The sequence below is a fragment of the Sander lucioperca genome, chromosome 18, assembly GCF_008315115.2.
Source record: "Sander lucioperca isolate FBNREF2018 chromosome 18, SLUC_FBN_1.2, whole genome shotgun sequence".
Classification (NCBI taxonomy): Eukaryota; Metazoa; Chordata; class Actinopteri; order Perciformes; family Percidae; genus Sander; species Sander lucioperca.
In genome coordinates this window covers 26,821,098-26,828,597 of record NC_050190.1, presented here as the reverse complement: position 1 = coordinate 26,828,597, position 7,500 = coordinate 26,821,098, and the positions used below count along the sequence as shown (strand labels likewise).

Below are 7,500 nucleotides of genomic sequence, written 5' to 3'. Positions count from 1 at the left end.
AAGTCAACAGACTGTGACTGAGTGTGTGTTGGTTCTGTGTCTCATGTTAAGGATTTTAAAGGCTAATGACATGATCAGATTATCAGATTAAATAGATAATGGCTTTAAAGAGGCGACACACACACTCACACACACTCACACACACACTCACAGCGGTCCATTAGTAGCCATGGTACTGATATTTACCATGAGACTTCAGTCTACTAGACCGCTGGTTCTTTATAAAGAGGAAGAATCCAGCGCTGTCAGAGATAGATTTACTAAACTACAGCCTTGGACCTGGAAAACATTTAGATGATGATGAAGAAAGGAGACAAAAACTTGGAAAAAGCGCCCACAAGCGAGTGCATGTCGCTCCAGTGTTTCCTTGAGGATTTCTTTTAGCAGGGGGGGGGGCAGGTCCCATGAAACAGACCTGACACTTCACTGCAACACAGATTAATATATGTATTCACCTCTATTCACACACAATGAGGCATATTTTCTGCTGTGATTGAACTGTATTTTTTGAGTTACTATATAGGCCAACTTTGATCTTGACATACAGGCTAAACATTCTGCAGCAAATCACAGTAAACCCAGTATTAATTATATGATCTTAGTGCAGTGGAACTACTCAGCATGTAAATAATGCACCTAAAATACAAACGTGGGCGTTCAGCAATCGCTATTATATCGAATCAACAACCACGTGCAATTTGGACCGCAGGTGAAGAACACAAACAAGGAAAATCACCAGTTAACTTCATTTAAATTAGCAAGACCTATAGACTGATACAGGACCTATAGACTGATCCAGGACCTATAGACTGATACAGGACCTATAGACTGATACAGGACCTATAGACTGATACAGGACCTATAGACTGATACAGGACCTATAGACTGATACAGGACCTATAGACTGATCCAGGACCTATAGACTGATACAGGACCTATAGACTGATACAGGACCTATAGACTGATACAGGACCTATAGACTGATACAGGACCTATAGACTGATACAGGACCTATAGACTGATACAGGACCTATAGACTGATACAGGACCTATAGACTGATACAGGACCTATAGACTGATACAGGACCTATAGACTGATACAAGACCTATAGACTGATACAGGACCTATAGACTGATACAGGACCTATAGACTGATACAGGACCTATAGACTGATCCAGGACCTATAGACTGATACAGGACCTATAGACTGATACAGGACCTATAGACTGATCCAGGACCTATAGACTGATACAGGACCTATAGACTGATACAGGACCTATAGACTGATACAGGACCTATAGACTGATACAGGACCTATAGACTGATCCAGGACCTATAGACTGATACAGGACCTATAGACTGATACAGGACCTATAGACTGATACAGGACCTATAGACTGATCCAGGACCTATAGACTGATACAGGACCTATAGACTGATCCAGGACCTATAGACTGATCCAGGACCTATAGACTGATACAGGACCTATAGACTGATACAGGACCTATAGACTGATACAGGACCTATAGACCGATACAGGACCTATAGACCGATACAGGACCTATATACCGATACAGGACCTATAGACCGATACAGGACCTATAGACCGATACTGGACCTATAGACTGATACTGGACCTATAGACCGATACAGGACCTATAGACCGATACAGGACCTATAGACTGATACAGGACCTATAGACCGATACTGGACCAGACTTAAATGAACTGACAACATCAGTTATACGACTTACAGTTCTCAAGGACGTACACACACCATTCTCCGACATGCACGCTAACAATGCAGCCCTATTTCTGATAACGTGGGGGGCAGAAATGTTGCCGTGGGGGGGGGGGCGCCACGGTCACATCAACATAGAGGAAACGCTGTGTTCTGTTGTGACTGAAGGGTTAGGCGTCATGTAGTTGACCTGCAGTGGTGAACTGTCTGCAGTGCTGCGAGGGTTGTTGCCGTGTTCTGATTGTTCTCATCTCAGCTCCGCCGAGACAAAACAGACATGCCATTTCAAAAGAAATATCTTTTGAAAAGCATCACTTTCATTAGATTTTATGTGACATATTTCCAGTAGGCAACTGACTGCAAGCAGACACATCTGGACACAAACGAGCAGGCTTAGCCCCGGCCCAATTTAACCACTGCTTGTCAGTGACTACGTTTACATGCACATAATATTCAGTTTGTTGCCCTTTATCCCGAAAAAGACAATATTCCTCTAAGCTGTTTCCATGGATAATTAAAGGGAATATTCCCGTTAACATGCAGCTGTGTATAACGGGATGTTTCCGGCTTGTTCCAGCGCTGGAGGACTTGTTGGAGGGTGTGAACACAGCGTCTCTCTTGCATTCCTTCACCCAGCTTCTAGAAAAGACCGGCTCATATCCAGAAACCTGTTGATATCTGAGTCTTTGATCAATGTTTAAAAGTAGCTGTGCACCTGTGCTGCAGCTGTGTTACCTAGACCTGCAGGTAATGTATGTTACCTAGGTTTCTCCTTCTCGGGTCTGCACATAGTCATTATATATAATGGAGCAGCAGGTCCCGTGTCTCTGGACGGAGACCAGTGAAGTCTCTTTCCCGGTGATGGCTGAGCGTTACTGAGCAGCCTCCAACTGAGCTTGAAGACGTAGATGTGACGTGAGCAACCTGTCTGAAAGTTGGAAGTCTTCTGGTAGCTGTGCCAAGAGAAATCTCAATCATTCCCAATCTAGCAGAGACGGAGAGCGTAGGTATATGTAAGGAGATAACATAGACACAGGCTAATTATTGATCACTAAAATGATAGTTAACATTAGTAATTAAACTTAAACAGCTAATGGAAGTCCAAACTGCCTGAGAGCTTCTCCTGTACTATACGGTAATTCCTCTACTATGAGACAGTAAGTCTCGTGGTTATGACCCAATCGTTAGCCTATTTTTATAAAAACGTCTGCTACGGAGCCATAACGTGAGCTACAAGGTAATGGAGCCTTTTATACATTGTCGTGTTTCTTTAGAAATAAACAATGGACAAATAGAGTCTTTAAACTCTTCAGATGTAAAGTTATTCTCTGTCAAAGTGACGTCAAAATGAATGGCAGTCAATGGGATGCTAACGGGAGGTGATGGCTTGGTAGCATCAACATGGCGCCATAGGAGCCACACGTTGTTGACAGACGCTAACCCCCTTGGGTAGTAACAGTAACCATAGCAACGCACAGAGCTGACCGTGAGCCGTAAACTGTCACAAACTGCAGTAAAAACCCAGATTGAGACACATATTGTGAATGCGTTGTATACACGTCTAAAGAGTGTTTCTAAAACCAGAATAATACCAGAATATCACACACGTCTTTATCAGAAAGTACTATACTCGGAAAAAGGCCTTGTTCTGAATATACAACCGGATTATGTTGTTTACATGATGTAGCCTATTCAGAATATTGTCATATTCTGAATAATAGTGGAGTATTGGTGTGCATGTAAACATACTCAGTGGTTCTAAGATAAGATAGACTTCATTAAAGTCCAAAGGGACATACAGGACATACTGCTCTGTGTGTGTGTGTGTGTGTGTGTGTGTGTGTGTGTGTGTGTGTGTGTGTGTGTGTGTGTGTAAGGGACATACAGGACATACTGCTCTGCGTGTGTGTGTGTGTGTGTGTGTGTGTGTGTGTGTGTGTAAGGGACATACAGGACATACTGCTCTGTGTGTGTGTGTGTGTGTGTGTGTGTGTGTGTGTGTGTGTGTGTGTGTGTGTGTGTAAGGGACATACAGGACATACTGCTCTGCGTGTGTGTGTGTGTGTGTGTGTGTGTGTGTGTGTGTGTGTGTGTAAAGGACATACAGGACATACTGCTCTGCGTGTGTGTGTGTGTGTGTGTGTGTGTGTGTTTTCTCTGTCACATGATAAACTCACAGCTGCTGCTAACGGTATCGTAGCTTCCCAGGCCCGGTGGCAAGTTAGAAGAAGGAAACATGGAGGACCACACGTATTCAAAATCCTAATTTCAGGAACAGGAGTCTTCTTCTTGTTGAAGCGTGAAGACTACCGTAGCTGTAATACGTACTCTGAACTGCGTGGAGCGAGAGAGTTGATTGATATATGATCTCAACGCTAGACGGGAGAAATTCCCACATATGGGACCTTTAATCCCACACTGGGGCCATTCCTGAGCTACAGCAGCTCGAAGAAGAAATGTACACACATCAGAATAACACAAATACACATTAATTAGACATAGGAGAAAAATATACATAAAGTATAAGAAATAGAAAAAATATAATTTAGCTCTGTGCGTGCGCGAGACGTAATACGTCTCCACAACAGCAGGCGGCGCTTCTCTGTATTGTCGGCCAAAAATGAAAACCAGCAGCTGATTGGACGAACGCGTCACGTGGGTCTGGTTTCACAGCCAGACTGTCATGGCGTCTCGTTCAGAATACGATCTCATATTGGACTAAAATAGTTCACCGAAACGTGTTTCTGAAAACATTTGAAGAGAGAAATAGGCCGTGCAGCTGCTGAATCTGTCTTCATTTCAGATCAACAAAGGTCAGTTTAAAAGATTTTACTCAGATTTTGAGAGACTCGAGTCACGCTCATCCTGCTCCCCGTTTCCTGGTTAGCTCTCCACCAATCAGATGGCTCATTAAGTCTGACAAACGGCAGTGCCCGCCCCCCCCGATTATACATGTCAAATCAGCCAAAATGAAGGCTGACGGCCAGGGTTCAAAATGAACTTTTTGTTCCACCAGCCAAATGTCTAGTGGATGTTTGAATTTGACCAGCCACTCAGTAGATTACCACTGTTTCTTTGGCTGGTGACTGAAGTAAATCTAGCAGCCACGTGCATATTCTACCAGCATTTGGCTGGTGCATGGTGCTAATTTTGAACCCTGCCGACGGCCCCTCTGACGGACGACGGCACGAACACACCGACCAGACTGGAGCCACCGACCTCGCCAGACGGTCAGACGGCCGGTTATCAGCTCGGTGCGTCAGCGCCCTAACAGCTGCTTGTGTTGTGCCTGGAGTCCGTTGTATGCAGGTTTCTAATAGAGGTGCTGAAATTAATCAAATAATCGATGCACTGAATCATGGACGATGCTGCATCGATAATCGGCCGGGCCATAATCGATTATTTCTGTTTATAATTTAATGTAGTCCTAACAACCTTTCTGTTGACATATTCTGGGATGTTTTGCACATTCAGGAAGAGCCATGTGCTCAGTGCTGTAGTTTTAATATCCAGTTTATTTAGTATCAGAGCTCTGCAGAATGTTTGGTTGTTTAAGCTTGAAAAGCTATGAATTAAATATCCTATATGGCTTCAATAGAAACGTGTGTTTGACGCATCGAGACGCATCGAGATATCGAATCGAAGACATGATAATCATAATCGAATTGAATCTGGAGATCAGTGAAGATCACTCCTCTAGTTTCTAATGTCACCTGAAAACAGACTCAGACACTTCAACAACAAAGATGAACTGGTTGTGTAACTTTGACAAACAGCACGTCTTCACTCTCCAGAGACACAAACATTTACTCAACCTACAGACACCGGAGGACCTGTATCTGTGGAGCCCCACCCTGAAACCTTTTAAACAAACAGGGAAGACCTTCTGCTCGTTGTTTTAACTCACTCTACATAGATAGGAACTTAACCGACAATTACCTAGATGCAAATCTTACGGACTACAACTTTAAATACTTAGACGAAGGTCTACATTAGAGGGTGACAATTTTTCGGGACTCCCGCGGGTCACGGTATTCCCGTGGGAGTCCCGCGGTACAGGAGTCAATCTCACTGTTGGTAACGTGATAGGGACGGAATAGAGCACGGTTTTCTCAAATGGGGGTACGTGTACCCCTAGGGGTACGTTGGAGGACTGCAGGGGGTACGTGTACCCCTAGGGGTACGTTGGAGGACTGCAGGGGGTACGTGTACCCCTAGGGGAACGTTGGAGGACTGCAGGGGGTACGTGAAATGTTTGCAAAAATGCTAATTAAAAATTATGTCATGCATAATTCCTAAAATAATTATACTATGATAATGAATGAATTGAGTGATGGATTCTAAACATTTGAAATGTACCATTTTAATGTTTTTGCACACACACACAGACACACACACACACATACGCACACACACACACACACACACACACACACACACACACACTCTAACACACACATACACACATACGCACAGACACACAGCAGCGTAGCTGCATGATGTTTAGTAGTGTAACTTTGGACATCGGAGGTCAGGAGAGCAGCTGATCCTCTCTCTCTCTCTCTCTCTCTCTCTCTCTCTCTGTCTCTCTCTCTCTCTCTCTCTCGCTCGCTCGCTCGCTCTCTCTCTCTGAGTTTTTAAATCTTTTGGACGAGTCTGAACCCCAGAGAATGCTGGGAATGTCCGAGGGCGAGCGGTGGAAGACATCCAGGTTTTAATGTCCTCCAGAGTCACACGGAGCCGTCCAATCAGAGCAGCGGGAGCGGGCGGAGCGCGGTGGCTGATTGGTCGGAGCCGGCGGTCAGATCTGAAGATTCAGATTCAGTTTACGGATGAATGGTTTACAGCCGAGAGACAGAAGAGAAGAGAAGAGAAGAGAAGAGAAGTGGGTCAGTGAGCGAGGAGGGGGAGGAGGAGGGGAGGGGAGGAATATAGGTTATGTGCAGAGACAGAGACATTCTGTTTCACTGGAATGAAATGTGGAGAGAGGGAGGGAGAGAGAGAGACAGAGAGAGAGAAAGAGAGAGAGAGACACAGAGAGAGACAGACAGAGAGAGACAGAGAGAGAGACAGAGAGAGTGAGTGAGAGAGAGAGAGACAGAGAGAGGAAAGAGAGACAGAGAGGGAAAGAGAGAGAGAGAGGAGAGAGAGAGAGAGAGAGAGAGAGAGAGACAGACAGATAGATATACATACATATAAGAATATATAGACAGGATAGGATAGACAGAGAGAATATAGATAGATCATTATACAATAGATATATGGAACCGAGTAGACAGAAGATAGGAACTATCAGTACCAGCTATGTTAAGATATACAGATATAGTTAAATTATTAATATGATAATAGAGCGGATATAGATAATATAAACCGAGATAGATTTAAAGATATCTATATATACAGAGTAAGATCATCTACCAGTTCGATATATAGAACGAGTAGATATATATACATATATTTAGAGTCGAGATATATATAGAGAGCATAGATATAGAGATAGCAGACGAGAGAGATTAGATGAGAGACAATAAATATAGAGAGTACATCGAAGATAGAGTAGACAGAGACTTAGATAGATTAGAAGAATAGAGAAGATGAGAAGATCAGGAGAGAGTAGAAGAACAGAGTATAGAGCGGATAGCCATTGAGGACAAGAGAGGTGAGAGAGATATGAATAGAGAGAGATAGAGCATAACAGCGAGAGAGAGATCTAGAGCGAGAGAAATAGCTATCTAGGGAGAAACAGAAAGAGAGAGACA

The 7,500-nt window shown here is 43.7% G+C and overlaps 1 protein-coding gene across 4 annotated transcripts in view; it reads left to right on the top strand.

The window, feature by feature from the left end:
* Positions 1–7,500, top strand: part of mapkbp1 (mitogen-activated protein kinase binding protein 1) — an 89,706-nt gene that overhangs the window by 13,764 nt on the left and 68,442 nt on the right. The gene's annotated exons all lie outside the window — the stretch shown is intronic.